Source organism: Oxyura jamaicensis, chromosome 6 (genome assembly GCF_011077185.1).
Source record: "Oxyura jamaicensis isolate SHBP4307 breed ruddy duck chromosome 6, BPBGC_Ojam_1.0, whole genome shotgun sequence".
Lineage (NCBI taxonomy): Eukaryota > Metazoa > Chordata > Aves > Anseriformes > Anatidae > Oxyura > Oxyura jamaicensis.
In genome coordinates, this window is record NC_048898.1 from 30354443 (window position 1) to 30371003 (window position 16561).

The 16561-nt window shown below is 41.3% G+C and overlaps 1 long non-coding RNA gene across 4 annotated transcripts in view; it reads left to right on the forward strand.

Moving 5' to 3' along the window:
- Positions 1-4141: 4141 nt before the first annotated feature.
- The window catches only part of LOC118169441, a 127150-nt gene continuing 114730 nt past the window's right edge, over positions 4142-16561 (forward strand). Inside the window, exon 1 of one of the 4 annotated variants that reach the window (XR_004752102.1) lies at positions 4142-4188. This is a non-coding gene — a long non-coding RNA (uncharacterized LOC118169441). The remainder of the gene's footprint in view (positions 4189-16561) is intronic. The other 3 variants (XR_004752101.1, XR_004752103.1, XR_004752100.1) reach the window with 3 other exon arrangements.

The following is a 16561-nucleotide window of genomic DNA, read 5'->3' on the forward strand; positions in this document are numbered from 1 at the left end:
AGCATAGCACAAGTTCTGGACATTGCACAGTTGATCAGTCCTTCCTCTACGCTGCTGCTCTTTCTCATTCAGTACCATCATGGGGATTTTGTCCTCACTTGCAGTTTAGAAGACAAAAATGGACAAGACAGGAGGAAGAAAAATAATTCTGGAAACCAGAGTGGGTTGTTTTTATACCTCATTTGAAAATCCTGGAAAAGTGAAGAAGGAGTAAAAAGTATTTTGTTGCTGCTCTTTGAAACATCTTGCTTAACATGCTGTCACACCTTCTCTAAAACTATGCACAGATCTTCCTCCCCAAAACCTGCATCATCTCCACTCCCCAACTCCAAGTAATTGCTCAGGGCAATCCTGCTGGTCACAGGCACCCACACCAGCTAGGGGCTTACTATCCCCATAGAGTCAGGCATGGATTTACAGGTGGATTTGCTGGGGTTTGCAGCTTGGACTCAGCATGCAGCCAGTCCTGGTTCATGCTGTCTGTGCCAGGCACAGAAAATGCCTTCAGTGGGGAAGGATTTTTATTCTAGCTGCCAGTCCTGAGAACAGGGCTTGCAGATAGGGGGGGGGGGGGGGAAACCACTTCTGTTGTCCTTCCTTTCTTTCTGTGTGAGTAATTAAAGATCAACATTGCTTAAATTGCACAGCAGCACGTCCAAAGGTCTGCACAACTGAGCAGCGCAGTGGAGCTGCTCATTTAACTCTGGCTGGCTCCAGATGGTGCAGGCTCCAGCCTGTGATTTCGCCAGGGCTAATGGGATTAAAGAGCAAAATACTTTCTTCACTGAAGTAAACAGAAATGACAGGCTGAATAATACATAGCTTTAAGGTTCCATTCTAGATGGTTGAGCTGACAGAAATTGTATCCTCTTTGTCTGAAGTCAGAGTCTTTTCCCCTTAAATTAAAATGACTTCTGATTAACGCAATCAAAGCAAAAGCAAAAAAATGAGTTGTGGTCTTATAATCACTTAAAAAAATCTAGCATAAGTGTAACTGCTTGCCTAAAATAGGAAAAATATAATATATTCAGTGAAAGTATTTTCTTGTAATATAACCATCAGCATGCGAGTACATAGCAAGTTGCATTTTTCACAGCATCTTCTATTAGTTTAAATGCAATATGACATAAGAAACAATTTTAGGAATGTTTTTCCCCTACATTTATTTGGTTTGCCTTTATGTATTCATGACAGCACTGTACACAATTGTTATTGTAGTTTCTTGGAAACCTTTACACCTTGCATTCTTTGGTACTTTATCCAATACTGAAAACAAAATGGTCTGAATGACAAATCTGGGCATCTAGAAAGTGTCGGGAAACTTTTATTTAATTCTTCCCAGCACTCTGCCATTGCCAAGAAAATGCTCTACTCAACATATATTTGTCTGAAGGTATTACAGTTTTACAAAGGTAAATCATGGAAATGTCTATGTGTCAAATCAAATAATTGAAACCAGAACTGTGGACATAAGCTGTCTGAATTTTCTTTTCAATAACAAGAAAAAAAAAAGTGCATTTTAAAAAGATGAAGTCTAGAAAATGCCCGTTTTCCTTTTGCAGTCCCTTTCTGCCCCCCGCCCAGTTTTAGCTCTGGACTTTCTCTCCACTTGAACCTGAACCCTTGCCCCACGTTATGCCTTAGGGCCAGGCACCTCTGTCTTTCCCCAGGCTAAGAAATGCTCAGGGGAGAAGTCCTTTTGCAGACCTTAGTTTCCTTTCTCATTTTTTACCCACTAAATCTTAATTACACAACTGAAGACTTCTAACTTCATAACAAAGATTCTGAAAAAAATGCACTTTATGTTTATCCCTTTGCTAGGGAGAAAGAAGATTGATGGGAAAGAGAGAGAAGCGAGAAAACATTTGGCGAATCTTTTTGTAGTGGCGCAATTTTTGCTTCTAGCCTGAAGGGGTCTAGATCCATCTCAGAATACACAGATTTTCTAATCATCATAATATATATATATTTTTAATATTTAGGCAATTTACATCATTCTGCGTTTGACTTGTGTGGAGAGAGAACACTCAAATTGTGTTCCACCTCCTCAAAAATACCCAATAGCTAATGTCTAGATGTCTTGAATGAGAATAGACCTGCTCAGCCCCTGCAGAACTGGGGCTTTGAGGTTCCCAACCTCTTCGATGTGCCCATTCCCCCTGGAGAGCGCTGGGTGGACACAGCCTGAGCTGACTGAAGTCCTTTTTGAGCTCCTAAGTCAGTGTGGCATTAGCAAAGATCCCAGCTCTCCCAGGTTTACAATGAGAGGTGAAGGCAAGGCAAAAATCCATAATGATAACAGTAATTTCCCACAATAAACACACATATGCTACTGCTGTGAAGATCCGAGTTTTTTTTTTAGGCCAATGACCTACCTTTGTTGGTCACTAAACTGTGGCTTTAAAATCTGTAGGGAAAACAGCCAAGGGTAAAGTTTGGCAGAAGCTGTATGAAAATGGTGGTGGTTTAGCTGTGACAGGAGGGAACACGAACATTGTCTCCAGAAGTTGCTCTGTTCATAAACAAAAATAACAAGTGGCAAGCAAGATGACAAAGCAGAGTAGCACACGTGAAGCATCCAATACTCAGCCAGGTTTTATCTACAACTACGCTTAGCCTGGGAAAAAAGCTTAAGCTTGGGGATATGGGTGGGAAGTCAGAAGTTGATATATTTTTCCCTTCCTATATATTTAACTTCATTTAACTCCTAGTATTTGTTGACCTGTATGTATAAGCTTAGAGTAACACTTCATAACTTATAAAACATATTATTTTAAGGGTAAGTTAATGAATGTCAGATCCACTGATCTGTGCACAGATATCGCAGGGTTGCAGTGGTGATAGTATCAGTGTGTCTTTCAAACTTACATGCACAGAAAGTTCTTACAAACTTCTGAGTGGCAAAGCTGCTATGTTGTTTTGTTTTTAATGTGTTTCTCTAATTTTGCACAGAAAAGATATTTTCTAAGAATATCTCATATAGCCCATTTAAATATTTGCCTTCTGTTGTTGAACAAACTTGCCAGAAGTTGTTATTTAAGGATTTTCATTGAAAAGTTTGGCTTAAAAAGAAATTTTCTGTTTCAAGAAGTACAAGATGGGACCTGCTTAGATTCTGTGAGATGAAAAGGCAGAGCCCACTGTAACACTTCGGCTTTTTTTCTTCCTTTTATTTTTATTTTTGGTAACTGCAGAAGTGCTTAAAAAGTTATAATGACTGTTGTAACTCCAAATGTCATTTGCTGCGGGATAGACTCTGCCCTCACTTACATCTTGGTAAGCGTGCTGTAGGCTTTCAGTGAAATTGTTTCTAATGATTTCAGTTCCTAGAGACTGACACTTTGAAAGGCTAACTGCTGATAGCATGACAAAAGAAATTGAAATCCAAATACTACCTTTGTCATGTGTTTTTATTCATGAAAGCACTGTGTCGTTGTATACCTGTTTTATTTTCTAACAGACCAGTTTGTGTGCGTGTCAAAACCAAATTATGGCACTGTGTCTGCTGTACCAAATACATTAATTCTTTTGAAACTGCTTTTCCAATGATGATTTTTTTTTTTTTTTGAGGAAACGGGTACTTTTGAAGGCAGCAGTGTGTGTTAGCAACAGCATTATAAATATTTGTTACTTTAAGCAATAGTTGCTCCTCTTTGTTGGTAAAAATAGAGAACAGCTTTAGAATTCCATGAAGTTAGTGCTATCGCTGCCTCGGTGTAGTGTAGTCACCCTTCAATCTGTGGCATCAGGGTCTAGGTCTAGCAGTTTCTTTCCCAGTCTAAAAAGTAGTATTTTTTGAGAGGGAACATAAAAGATATAGTAACTTTAATAAAATTAATTCAAGCATATGTATTCAGTAAATATAAAGGAGAAGGCGTCCCACGTAAGAAGACCTTTTAATCCAGAAAGCAAAAGCCAAATTACAATAATACAAAAAATAAGCAAATTAATAGAAGACATTCCCTTTTCAAATTGAGAATATGGTTTAGCTTGTATGCCTCAGTGGGATACGTGGGTCTTTGAGGGGATCTGGGAGAGGGGCAGCTAAGTTGCTGGCAAGGTGAAAACTAGAAATCAATAATCGGCCCTGATTCCCAGCAGCTGACTCAAAGGTCTTTTAGGAAGCCACAGAGAAAGCTGGCTGCCTGGAGGGGGGCAGGAAGGTCTTGGTGCCTAAAAGAGGTTAGTGTTATTTTTGCCTATATATTCAAGGGGGGAACAAAGCAATATTTTAAGTATTACTTGGAAGTAAGGGGTAGTGGTTTCTCCCTGCCCGCACGGATGTGACCTGGCTGCAGAAATCTGTGCCCGTGCTCCTGGCTATGTTGCTTGTTGCATGTTTGGCTGCTGTTGGCCTCAGGAACCTGCTGCAGCCCTGTGGTCTGGTAGTGCATGGGTTAGGTTGGGCAGCTGTAGTTCACCTTCATGGAAAGTAAATTCCGCCCCAGCCAGACCATGCACAACTGTGCAGTAAGTTCTGTATGGCTGTTCTGCAGTTAAATTCACTACCCTCTTAGGGAAAAGGGACAACAGTTACAAGCTTGGACTGATGCTGGATTCTTCCTGTGGGGTAAAGACAGGTAGGGAGTGATCTGCATTTGAACAACATAAATACTTCAGCCCTCTGTAGATCTTGCCCTTCCATTTTATCTACTGTCTCTGCACCTCTCCCTCACCCACTGAATAGATTTGTTCTAGAAAATGTCAGTTCTCCACTAGGTTCCCTTTGTGAAGGCTATGAGAAGTAACAAATAAAAATCTAGGTTTAAAAAAAAGTAGTTGTCAGTCTGTGGGTAGGGTGTGCGAACCAGGACGCGTGGCTGGCTCCCAGTTCAACCAGCAAGAGCCTGGGTTCCTGCCTCTGAGTGAGGTGTGCTTGGGCGCTTGCGTTGGGCTCTGTGCAGGTGGCCCGTGGTGGGCTCCTGCGGTGGGCTGGTGGGTGCCACCTGCCCCGCTCCTATTAGCGGTGCTGGGGGCTGCCAGCTGCTGTGCCCTGCCATCTCTGTGCCCTCCCACCTGGGACACGAGTTGGCAGATGAAGTATTGGGTGTCCGGGGAGCAGCGCTGTCTGTGAGAAATATTACCTGTGTCCCTGCAGCTGGTGGGGCTTGAAAGGAAATATTTATCTGAGCTGCTCCTTGTTCTCCGTCCTTTCCTTGGTCTTCATTATGCATTATTTTAAAACAAATAAGCATGAGATTGAGCAGTGATGAATTTCTTTAATTGTGAGGCTCTCTTTATGCTGAAACCTCTCATCTTTAGCTCTGCTAATGCTTTGCATCCATTACATTTGACAACAATCAAGTGAATGTTATCACTGTCTTTTATCTACCTATAACTTGTATAAAGGGAAAACAAGGCACAGAGGTGTAAGGGTGAGATGCTGCTCTCACAAGGAGGTGTGGTACCTGGGTTAGGTAGCCCATGCCTACCACACAGTAACACACATCTGCCACGTGGCAGGTAAGGGTTATTTCATTCTAGGCTCTTTCCTGGGTCTAGCAAACACCACTGCCTTTTAGTGAGCTGTTCACGCTCAGACTGGGCTTCTCGATTTGCTGTGCTAATAGTTTTAAAGCACGTTGCTTAGCTCATTGCAGCTTTCTGTAATACTCAGCACTGCTGGGCAGAGAGAAAATACAGATGTTATCTGTATGTAGTGTATAAAAATAAGATAACTTTATAATATCTGATGGCAGGGAGGGACACGAGGAGCGTAATACAACTCTCTTGCAGAGGAGGTCCCTTCCGTAAAAGCTTTTGAATAGCTGTTTGCTCTGTTTTCTGCTAAGTGCAGCTGGATGTGGTTGGTTAAAAGGCAGGGAGGTTGTGCTCCAGACATTCACGTACAACAAACAGTCGGATCAATATCAATCTCTGCAGCCTGGTGCTGTTAAAAAGGATCGCAAGTGCATGTTGTTCCGCTGCATTTGTGCCCACAATGGAAATTAAAGTGAGTTGAATGATGCTGTAGCTCCTGGGATGCTGCGATAGAGAAACAGAGGGCAGCTGAGAAAGCAGGCGAGGGAAGGTACAAATGGGAATGATTTGGCTCCATTGTTGGCCACAATGAGCTAACTCAAGTCAGGTTGGAAAAAGAATAAAAAGGGAAAAGTGTCTTTAATGCTGATGACACTAATGCAGTGCTAATATCACTGGGGTGTGCATTGTCCACTCTCTAATGATATGCTCCTGGTTGTGGGGGAAGTGAGGCAGATTTCAGAGCTGTACATCAGCTGCTGGGAAGGAAGGCTCTTGTGGCCTCAGTGGGAGGCTTTAACAAAATGACTGTGCCATGGAGAACAGGTAGGTTTGGTTTGCAGTGCTGGTACAACTGGAGTAATACCTAGAAAAGTGTTTTTGATTTTTTTTTTTTTAATTATTATTACATTTTCATCTGAAGAGATGCTTACGTCTCTTCTTATATTCATCACAGAATGGTTTAGGTTGGAAGGAACCTCAAGGCACACCCACTTCCAACCCCTGCCATGGGCAGGGACACCTCTCACCAACCAGCCCAGGTTGTCCAAAGCCCCATCCAGCCTGGCCTTGGGCACCTCCAGGGATGGTGCAGCCACAGCTTCTTGGGGCAGCTTGTGCCAGTGTGTCTTTGCCCTCATAGTAAAGAGTTTCCAATATCTAATCTAAATCTACCCTCCTGTAGTTTAAACTGTTCCCCCTTGCCCTATCACTGCACTCCCTGACAATTTTTGGAAGTACGGACAGTGAACGACACAGAGAAATTCAAACCTTTTTGAGGAGCTGCAAGAAGACAGGTACTCTTTTAGTAGTGTATAGGCACCAAAATGAGGGTACTGGGAGGTAGAGAATGCAGTTCCCAGATTTTAAAATCAATGCTCTGAGACTATCTGAGATTATTTTGGAGCTTTATACTGTCTTTTCAATTTTTTCCCGTTATGTTATACTTTCCCTAAATATACTAATATCCCATTGGAAAGTATCTAAAAATCAGTTTCTTTATCCCTTTATGCCCTTTTCGGGCAGGTTAAAGATACTGTTGCTACAAAAATATGGAAACAATGAGTCAAAATGGGAAGAGAAACTGTTCTCAGATGAAGCGTTGTGTTGTGATGATATCCTTTCTACCTGAAGTACCCCTGCAGTGCGTTTCACTAAGAGACAGCGGTGACAGTGAAGGTGGTGAAGGTGATTTTGACTTCGGTGACAGGAGTAAGACAGGCATTTGGTGACAGGAGGGAGTTGTCAGAGGATGGATACAGCCTGGAAAATCTGCTGCTATGAGTTTGCTTTATTTTAGGAACAAACATTGATGCCATCCGTATAAAGAAGCAGGGTGACTGGCCTGGAAGAGGAAGGAAAAGCTGTTCTGGGCTGGAGGGGTGATCGATGATGGATGGGGCTGGCTGCCTCTTTCTGGAAGGGAAGGCCAGAAAGAGGCCCCTGCTGCTCCCTTCCGTGTCAGAAAGCAGCTGTAACCCTGCCATGGTGGAGGGTCTGGCTCTGGCAGCCCGAGTGCTGGCACATCTTTGCTGCTGCCAGGACAGGGAGGTGAGCAATGGAGTCATGCTTTGCAAAGGAAAATAAAGCCCTGGCACGGTGTCCCTAACAGTGTTTAATGATGGTTGAGCCTTGTTCAAGTCTGTGTGGGTTTGTAAAGCTGAGTGAGGTCAGCTGTGAATATCCCGCCTCTCAGCAGCTGCTAAACCAGGGGGATATTCCACAGGTGCTGAGTGCCTTGTAAAACCGGGCTTGGTTGGTCTGTGCTTGCTCTCTTCATCTGTGTCAATGCCCTGGACTTGCATGAGTGCTCACAAATGCTCCTGTAGGCCGCTCTGCTCCAACAGCACAGTGTGGTCTGCATTCAGATGCGTGCGGGTAGGAGACTGCTTCAAGGATAGCTCTGCGGTGGAAGGGCCTGTGCTTGGCCTCCTGGCTGGGTGTCTGGGCAGTGGTGTCGTGGGCGATGAGTGCTTGGGCAAGTTCCAGGCCCAGGGGAAATAGCTTGGTTTGATAGTCAATAGCTTGAGATTAGAAATATCTTTGCTTCTGAACGGTGGGTGAGATGTGGGTAGCTGTTCTCACAGCATGTAGCTGGACAGGCTCGGAGATGTTCAGCAGGTAACTACGGTAAGGAGCTGAGGACAGCCTCCAGCACTGAAACAAATTTTTTGGAAGTTGCTGAATGTAGGAAAACAGTGATAAGCTTAAATATTTTTCTACTTTATATTCATATAAAGATAACAGTTCTATCATTTGATGGACTGCATGTGTATATGGCTATAGCGAATTGAAAAGTAAATTTTATTTCCCCAGGGCTGTTTTTGATTCTGTGTAGTGCCTTGTTTCAAATTCAAGCACACAGTAACTCTGCTGCACAATGCAAAAGCAGGTCCTGGACATGTTTTCACAGAACTTTATATCATTTTTCCATTTAAGATTAACTATAATCTTTGTTTTACTAGGCATAGCTCAGTGCTTAAGCCCAATCATTAAGGATCCATCTGCAGCTTTTTTGACCCACAGTGTTTGTCTTTGTCATACTAAATCTTTCACAATGAATTCTTCAAAATGTTCTATTTCCCCAAGAAATATCTTGACTGTAGGTGCAAAGCTCTGTAGCACGAAGAATTCACTCCAGCCCCCAGATCTGGTATTTCTTACAGCTTTGATGCTGTCCTTGGCAGCAGGTCTGTTTGTATTCTAGTACTGATTACTTGTGACATCGCTAATGAACTCCCTGAACTTCAACAGGCAATCTTATGCTGCAGAAGACTTGCATTGGTCATAGGCTAATAAAGTTAGGGCAGCAGCATTAACTCTTTGATTTGATGCACTTCATGTTTTATTCACTGTTTAAAGTATTTTTGCCAATGTTATAAATTCACCTTCTAGTTCTTAAGACTAAAAGACTCTCTTTAAGACTCTCTGCTCATGGAAAAATAATTCTGAAAGAATGAATCTCCTTGGGGTGTGTGGTATTTTGCTGTTTCAGGTTATAGCTTTAGAGTATGTCCTCGGTAAGACAAAATAAACATGTTTAATGTTATTTCTGGAGTTACTAGAAATCTTGCCTCTGATTCAGCTCTATGTGAGACTAATTTTTAGGGATGTTGTTCAGGCCATATTCTGGTCTTGCAAAAATGCTTGAACATTGAGCCATTTTATTATATGCTTTCAGCCACCTTGTGTGACATGGGTCACTGGTTTGATGTGTTTTTTAGGTATATTTCAGTATTAAATTCAAATAAAATTAGCCTAGCTAGCATTTAGATCTCAGCACATCAGAAAGACGTAGACCCATTAAAAAGACTGTAAATAACCCGAATGGGCCATGTAATCCCAAATTGTAAATAAGAGTTGAGGTGAAATATGTTCACTTTGAAATACTTCCTCAGGCAGTCCTGTAAAGGGTTGGGAAAAACTTCTGCAGTTCACTTAATTAAATTTGGAAACAAACAAACAAAGGCTGCAGACATCCTTCTTCTCACGCGATTGGATATTGTGTCTTTGCAAGGTAATGTGTATGTGGCTTTAGGGAGAATTCAGCTCCGGAATTCTGAGTGGTTCCAAATATTTCACTGCCGTCTCCAATACAGAAAAGCAGAGCTAATTATTTCACTTACAGCTGTTCTTTCTCCCCAAGAGAGGCAATGTAAGATAAATTGCAGAATTAATAGATTGTTTTAATTCTTGCCTGTATCCACTCTTCAGTGACTTTTTAAAAATGCTTTTGAAATCTGTTTAGTCATGTTTACTCAGTGTTTGTGGCTTCCTAGTGAAAGATAAAAGGTAACTTGTTCTAAAATTCCAATTGTATTACTATAAAAAAATCAATCTGGTAAAACTGTTCTTGATATATGCTGTAATCAGTAAGTTTCATTTGTTAAAATGAAATAAAGATGTAACAATGAAATACATAACCTAAATTCTGTAGTAAAGGTGGGGTGATCTGTGTGCAGGCATCCAGGTTTTACTGGATCTAGCCTGGGTGGTCCTGGATTTTATGGCAGCCAATAGATACCTAATTGTCCACAATTAATTGTATTTTAGGATTGGACTGCTGCTGGTGAATGGCCTCCTGGAAGCCTGAAAATCACTTGCGAAGAATAATATCCTTCATGGGAGCACCAGCTATCCAAATAGATATATTTACTGGTTACGACCTTGGTTCAGGCAGGATTTGCTGGCTGAGGTCGGAGTTTGAATATGTTCAAAATGATCACTCTTGTTTCCGGGTAAATTGTTCAATTATATGTGTGATAAGTTTAGTGGATTTTAGTTGGTACCTGGAAAACAGTGATGCAAGGAGATATTTATGCAAATAAGACTAGCATCTGCAGTCACATTTGTTGTGGGAGGTGGATAGGTAGGTGGGGAATAAACCTAGGAAGGCTATTAATGCTTCAAATCGCTGATTGAAATTAAAAGAAAAAGCTAGCCCATAATGGCACATCCACGCTATGGTGTAATTATTTTTAAATACAAGCTTGAATTGCATTTAATCAGAGAAAGGATAAACAAAACCCTAAACAACAGAAAACCCACCTCTGTTTCTAATTTACGAACTGTTCAAACCACAATCCTGTAGACATCTGGGACAATTAGCAGTTTTATGCAACGTCTCTGTGCTTTGTTTGGTTTTCTGGTAATTATAATGTTAAAAACTCAGCTACCAGGGCTTGAAAGATTATGCCCCTTCATCCTGCTGGAACTGTGAATAACTGAAGCTCAAGTCTCCTTCAGGATGGTGTATCCTATGTATCTCTACACCATATAAAGCATGAGGGGATGGCAGTTGTGTCATCAGGATGACCTTGCTTTGTGCTGAAATCTGATTTGGAACTACTCAGTAATGAGTAAAACTATACCATCTACTTTCTCTATATCAAATACACTGATCAAAAGGGTTTTTTTTTAAGTAACAAACCTGACATTTTTCTATATTAGTGTACTGGATATAGTTATGTATTGCGTTGTTTTTAATCTTTCAAATTGTCATTAAGGGGATGAATGACAGGCTTCTGAACATGAGACAAATGTCCTTTCTCTTAATTTAATTACCACGAGACTGTATAAACATTGAAAACAAATTTAATAAAGGAGGCGCTCCAGATGGTTGAAGGTAGACTTGCACATTCGGACCATTCCTCATTATAATTGCAACACCATACACAGATTCTTACTGACGCTTTGGGGAATTTACAGATGAGATGCACTGTAGTCTGCTAGGAGGCATAATATTCACAGGGTTTTATTGTCACAGAAAAAGCATAATGACTATTGAAGGAAACTAATTGCTGACAGTTTTTAGCTGGCTTTGGTGCACGAGGCATTTGTTCTGCCCTGTAGATCCTTGTTTCAAAAAAATATTTGAAGTACACACAGAAATAGCATCATGGTGTTTATGTAGTTGTCTTTAAATGACTCTAAGCTCCCTTTGTCCATCCAGGTGCTCGGTTGGTGATGTACTTTCAGAGGTGCAGTTCCAATGCAGCTCTGGCCAGATTTCCTGGATTGTACGGCTTAGGTATAATAAAATAAAACCGATGAGAAATGCCTTAACGTGCATTCTTCTCTGCAGCAATAGATCATGCTGGTTCCCTTTCTCTGCAGGAGGAGCTCTGTGCTGCTGTTGTCATCTGTGAGCAAAGGAAGAGCTGTAGCTCAGCGCACTCCCACAGAAACGCTTGCAAAAGAGAAGGGGATTCTCCAAAACATCTGGGGCTGCTGTAGTGTGGCTTCATTTGTGGTATTTTTCTAGGTTCTTCTTTTGTCCTTGTTCCCCCTACTGGGAGAAATCTGGCGGGCATGCTTTATTTACTTGTCAATGCGACTTTCAACACTTCAAATCTCCACTTCTAGCTGAGTTAAACACAACCAAATTGCAACAGATTTCCCTGTGCTGAAAAGAAAATGGTCTTCTCTTGTACCACAGACTGGTTCCCAGCATTCAAGGTGCTGTAAGAGCTTAAGGCGTGTGCAAACAGAGGTGTGCAGGGTAGCTACTACCAGTGCTACTACTAGTGTATTTTTTTCTATGCTTACAGATTGCTTACTAAAACTTAGACTGGTGTGCAGTAGCTTCTCCAAGAAGCCAAGGGATTCTGTAAATCCAGTAAGGTGCTTTTGGAAGTGTACATGAAAGGCATGCATTGTGTTTTAATCTGTTTACCTGCGCAGTCATCTTATTTGTTCCTCGCACAGTAAATGGCATTGCCTGCCAAGCCATCTGCCAGGCTTCCAGCCACGGCCTTGGAGGAGCCCTGTGGTGACCAGCAGAGCGTGCCTCGTGAACGGGGGTCAGCTAATGTGTTGTGATAATTGAAAGGTCTTCAGTCTTGAAAGAGTTGTGAAGGGTCACTGAATGTTTAAAAGAGAATTTAGCAGGTAGACAAGGAGAAGCGGTGTTTGAAGGAGTAATTTGATTTTGCTTGCTGTTTTTGGTTTTTGTTAGTGAAAGGTGGGCGTGTTTCTGGTCTTCACTCTTTGGTTTGATTACATTGGCTTGGGTACTGAAGAAAGTCACAGCTGCCACTGGAATAGCTTCATCAGTGTGGAAAAAGACTGAGTACATAATTAATTTATGCAGCAGATGCAGTTGTGCATGAAGTGGTTGGAGCGGAGCCCAGGCAGCACAGCCTGGGATTTGCAGAGCCCTGCACGGGCTCAGGGAGGCAAGAACATTGGTCCAGCAGAGTTGGGAAGGGATGGAAGTGTTCAAAGGTGGGAGACGGCAAAGGAGGCTTAGGGAACCGTCCAGATCAGTGAGCTAAAATCCTGATGACACACCTGTGTGTAGCTGTTCCACTAAGCAATCTACAGCAAGAATTGTAGGTACGTGAAGTCTGGACTGTGGAGAAATTTTCTTTGCAATATTAGTGCAGAGGCTGGAAAATGTGTCAGGGGAGCACTTCCAACGCAAGTTTCTCAACATGAGTGTAGATTACAGGAATAAAACTATTTGACCACCTCTTGGCACCTGCTGTAATCTCTCAGAGCTCTGGGAAATTCAGATGTATAAGCAACTCCCGAAACAACAGAAACAAAATCAGTATTCCTTTTGGTCCCTATTTTAAAATCATTTCTGTCTAGCTGTGGAGAAATATTCAACAAAAGGCCTGAAAAGTGCATGTTTATCTACTGCCTTATTTAAGCATCTCAAATCTATGAGATGAGAGCATTTTAGTGCTGAAAATTGATTTCCGGACAAAAGAGGGATCAAAGAGTTAGGAACTGGAACTCAAACCATGTTTTCTTCAGCAGCCAGACTTCAGATGGCTGCATGGAGGGAAGGCTTAGCAGCAGGTTGAGCTGTGGCTTGATGATATGATAATCCTGGCTTTTGAGTCAGTGATGGACGATCAAAAATGCTGTGACTGCATGACAAAGCAGATCAGAGAACTCTCTGTGAAGGGTGAAATATTGTTTAAATAAATGTTTATGGATTAACTTTGTAGCAAGAAGGTTTTATGTCATGTCAGAAGTTCTGTCAGGGGGTGTAAAACCAATGGAAAATAGCATAACATTCATACTGTGCACTGTGGATAATCAGAAATGCAATAAATTACGTGCTTGTCTTTGTAGACTTGGTGACTTGGTAGTGCGCTGGCCGTGGTATTTATCACTGTGGAGAAGTGTCCTAAATTCAAGCCCTTAGTAATCATGCTAAAGAATCTCTTCTTCCTGCACAGTACCATGAAGGCATCACGGTAAAGGTGCTTGGAATTTTGTTTTGCCTTGAAGATGTTTCTGCCTGGACTTAAAATGAAGGTCCTTGTGGAACTAAGTAAATCTTTGAAAATCAAGTGAATGATTTTCTATTAAAGGACACCTAGCACTGCCAGAAAGGCTTTGTGAGGATTTTTTGTGTGTACTGTGTACACACGCTGTTACGTATGATTATCTGAGAAAGATCTGGTGTACTATGTAATAGTATAATTTTATAACTCTTGTCTAAACATCTTAACAACAAACTTGGGAAACAAGTCTTTTGTTGACTTTGGATTTCTGTTCAAACTTGAATATTATACCATTATCTACACTTTAGGCCAGTTATTTTAGTAGTGGTGTACAGTACGCTTGCACATACTTCTTAATTGTTATTACTACAATAACTGGAAAGATAGGTTGCAGAACTAAGATCAAGTATGCAGTACTATTCATCAGAAGTGCATAAAATACTTTTTATGAGTGTTATGTTTAGAGTGTAAACCCTTGGAGAACGTGTTGGGGTATGGATTTTCAATACTCAAAGTGTTCGATGGTAGAGATAAGAAATTGATTTGCCCATAAAATTGTAAGATTTATCAGAGACTTTACAAGACAGTGAGAAAGTTCTGATTAGATTACTTTTACAACAGTGTGTGCTCGTGTTACAGAGCTTCCTTTTGGAATGCTCACAGTTTATTTAAAAAGTAAAACATGAAGGTGGTGTACCTAGGTTCATAGGTTGAGATCATCGCATCTGGCCTTCAAAAAGGAACATTTTTCTTGAGTTATTTTCAGTTTTTCCTGTTGTTCAGGGTTGAATTTGATTTTTTTTTTTTTTTTTTTTAAAACAAAGATTACATAATCTTATACCAGAAATCTGTGCAAACAAAATACAAAAACCTCTCATGATAGCTCTGCTCATAAGCTAGTCTTCCACATCTAGGGACGTGGTCTGTTGCAGGAATGAACCACAGCACAACCTTCTTTTGTGACGATAATATTGAAGTTGTATTCCCAGTGCAACAAGCTTACAGGGGAAGCCGCTGCCTTTTTGCTGCAGAAAAATGTCAGTTATAGAATGAAACTGGAGGCTGAATGGAAAGATTCCTTACCTTGCATTAATTAAAAAAGTATGGTTCGATTAGCAGAATACATTAAAAATAGTGAGATGTATCTAGTCTAAGCCTGTTGCTCCATCATCCTGTGTGATGGTGTGAGCATAAGAAAAAAGTATAATCCTTGTTTTTTTTTTTTTTAATAATGGTGGGGAAAAAAAAACAACTACAGAAGGGTTAGCAATTCTAAAGGTACTTGTTTGCCTCTTGTGTCCTGTAAACAAAATTCTCAAATTTATCAGACTCAAGTAAAAACTCTTCAAAAGAAGCTTTCCTCTTTAGCTCTTGTAGCTGAGGACAGTTTTCTCATCCCCTTTACTGAAGGAAGACCTTATCTTTATCTAACATCATAAATTATTTTGCTCATTTTTATTTTATTTTGCCTGCATCATGTTCTTGTTATTCCATATAACTGTTAATCAGAGACTGACCTCTGGTAAATCTGCATGCATTTAATTTCCTGTGCCCAATTTACAAGCCTTTTCCTACAAAACATCTGGAAAAATAAAGCATTTGGTGTCTGGCAAACTTAAAACACACCAACATAGCAGTTACAGGGTTGAAAGGATTTGTGCAGAGTGCTTTTCTGGCAGACCCTCTGGGTCACCAAGTCTATTCTGCTTGGAGCACCCTGACTAATTACAGCAGCATTACAGGGATGGAGAGGATGTTTCTCAAAAACAGTCTGCAAAGCAAAACACTTAAAGCTTAGTTCAATGCCAACTGTACTTCTCTGTAACTTCTTCCAGGTCTGAGCATCTTCTACTTCAAAAATTGAAGCCCAGCTCTTAAGATAACTGTCAAGTAGAGAGGGCAGAGCATTAGTCCATAATTACCTAATCTCAAACTCGTATTTACTGAACCAGTAGTGCCACCTCAAATTTACGCTAGTATTAGCAGAGCTTTTTGTTTTCCCCTTACTTTTCTCATTCCTCCCCAGTTCACACATCTGTTGCTGGGTCTTGCCTTTCTGGCGATGTTGATAGCTTATAGGAAAATATTGACTGCTTTTAAGAATTTCTGAACTGGCAAATATTCACAGAATCACAGAATTTCTAGGTTGGAAGAGACCTCATGATCATTAAGTCCAACCTCTGACCTAATGCTAACAGTCCCCACTAAACCATATCCCTAAGCTCTACATCTAAACGTCTTTTAAAGACCTCCAGGGATGGTGACTCCACCACTTCCCTGGGCAGCCCGTTCCAGTGTCTAACAACCCTTTCGGTAAAGAAGTTCTTCCTAACATCCAACCTAAAACTCCCCTGGTGCAACTTAAGCCCATTCCCCCTCGTCCTGTCACCAGGCATGTGGGAGAACAGACCAACCCCCACCTCGCTACAGCCTCCCTTCAGGTACCTGTAGAGAGCGATAAGGTCACCCCTGAGCCTCCTTTTCTCCAGGCTGAACAAGCCCAGCTCCCTCAGCCGCTCCTTGAGCGGCTATATATTGAGCTAATATAAAGCATGAAGCTGTAAGATGGAGTGCTTGCCACAAAATGAGCAATTGCTCAAAGCCCTTGTCATCTTGTACAATTAAAAGCCCATCTATTTGGGAGAAGGGGGGGGGAGATGAGTGACTCATGATTACTCAATTAGATATGAAGGAACAAGCACAATGTCACCAATCGATATTGCACTGTGGGCTTTGAACCCCTTTTAGTGCTTTTTCTAGAACTTTGAGTTTTTCCTGTTATGGCTTTAAAAGAAGAACATGGTGTGTATGTGCCTGTGAATCTGTCTGCTCCTCATTGT